Here is a 2,216-nt window from a genome sequence, read left to right on the forward strand (position 1 = left end):
GGCAACAGCTGTTTTCTGGGCACTATTGTGTAAAATCGGCTTTTAAAACAATAGCTTTGTTCCAAAGCATATTTATATAAGGTAAATGCATGAATTACAACTAATAAATTCACAAAAACAACATTGTTGTTATAGAAAATTTAATGTCAAAGAAAATATTGAATAATGGGGTCGTTCTTAAAAAATTCTCAGAAAAACATAAATACATTTTGATAATCCTCTAAAATAGAACAAATTTGAATCAAAATGTAAACATAAAGCACTCAGAACTGTCGTAGGTCATTTTTATTAAACGTTTAGGATGAAAAGCAATATTTTATGGTAGCAAATATCGTTTCAAATTTCATAAGTAGACCACACTATTAAGCTGAAAACACATACAACGTTTGGGTAAGTTTTGTGTCGTTTTGGCCGTTTTTTATACTGTTGGGCATGATGCCGAAAAATTCAAATTCATTTGAAATATATGCCGGCAAACACATCAACGCCGGACTTTGATGTCGGCGTCGCCCTGTTGTTGTTTTTTTTGTCAACGCCCAACGCGAAACTTTACTCAAACGTTGTATGTGCTTTCAGCTATACATTTTGAAAACTAAATTTACAAAAAAGTAAAAATACAGGTGATTGTCACTTCTACCTTATATAAATATGCCTTGCTTAGTTCCTTTACGTTTTTAATGGTAAAACAGTTTTATCAGAAAAGTAAAGGATCGAAAAAATGGTAGATGTGGTAGCAACGTCAAAAAGAAACAAACTTTCAATTTTCTTCTTTCATTTAATAGTTTTTATTTTTGTTTTGTCAGCGTTAGTCTTTTTTCTGTTTTTGTTCATTTTTTTCTTCATTGTGAAATAATCGTCAAACAAATGTCGAAAAATCAGTTCTACCATTTTTTTACCTGAAAAAAATTGTCTGGTAGCCTATGGTAGAAGAGAAAGGCATTTTTGCTCTCTCTCTTTCTCCTACTCTCTAAAAAATTGTTTGTTCATGTTCTTTTGTTTTCAACACATTTCAATTGTTATATCACATAATTTTACACAAAATTTCAAAAAAATTTTAGCCCGGCTGTCTGTGAAAAAAAATTATGGACAGCTAGGAGACAGCCGACAAATGTATTGGTCTGTTCCTTTACCTTTAAAAATGGTAAAACCGGCAAAAGTAGTAAAAGTTGTAAACTGCTCCCATATGAATTGTATGGTGTCTGAAGTAAAGGAACGCTTTTCGAGTAAAAAGTGGTAAAACTTGAAGATTCTTGCACGTAAAGGAACAGAGCTTATATGTATGTGTTAGTAAATCAGAGTTGTATTTGAAGACAAACTGTCTGGTGTAAACGCCTAATTAAATGTGGTAAAGTTGAAAACAGATACAACGTTTGATTAATGTTTTGTGTCGTTTTGGTCGTTTTACACTGGTGGGCATGATGCCGAAAAATTCAAATTCATTTGAAATATATGCCGACAAACAGATAAACGCTGGACATTGGTATCGTCGTCGCCCTGTTGTTGTTGTTTTTTTCTCGACGCAAAACGCAAAACTTTATTCAAACGTTGTATCTGTTTTTAGCTTTACCCAAACGTTGTATGTGTTTTCAGCTTAACAGTGGCAAAAAATGGTGAAAGTGGTCAACTGGGGCTCAATTCTTGTTCTATGAAAATTTGAAATGAAAACTCTTATAAAGGGCATAATACCCCGGTTACACTATTGAAGGTTAACCCACTGGGTTTAATAGATCCAGTGGGTTAATCTTTGCTGGTTACACTTAGCTTTTCGAGGATATAAACTGTCAGCTGATATTTGTTTACGTATACATACAAAATAACTAATAAAGTCGTGTTTCACACTTTTGCAATTTCTCGTATGACAATTTCTCATATTGGTATATTTTACACACAGGGATACATTTTTGTATCATGGTATCAAGCGTACTTTTTGTTTAAAAAAGTGTCTAAAGTAAAAAAAAATAAATAATTTTATGATTTTCAAATAACTTTAGATTTATTAACTCCATAAAATCTCATGCGACCAATCGTAAACGTGTAAAACACGACTAACTCTGTTGCAAAAACAGTTGCAACTTTTGGTACTTTTTGAGTAGAGTTGGATTTTTTTGCACAAATACCGAATACAACACTGTATTTTTGGTGGATTTGTGCCGGATTTAAAATAAACCCAGTCGTGAGAGGATTTAATTTTTGTATGGCAAATCTGGTCAGATTTG

Source organism: Musca autumnalis, unplaced genomic scaffold (assembly GCF_047663935.1).
Source record: "Musca autumnalis isolate F117 unplaced genomic scaffold, ASM4766393v1 scaffold_5, whole genome shotgun sequence".
NCBI lineage: Eukaryota > Metazoa > Arthropoda > Insecta > Diptera > Muscidae > Musca > Musca autumnalis.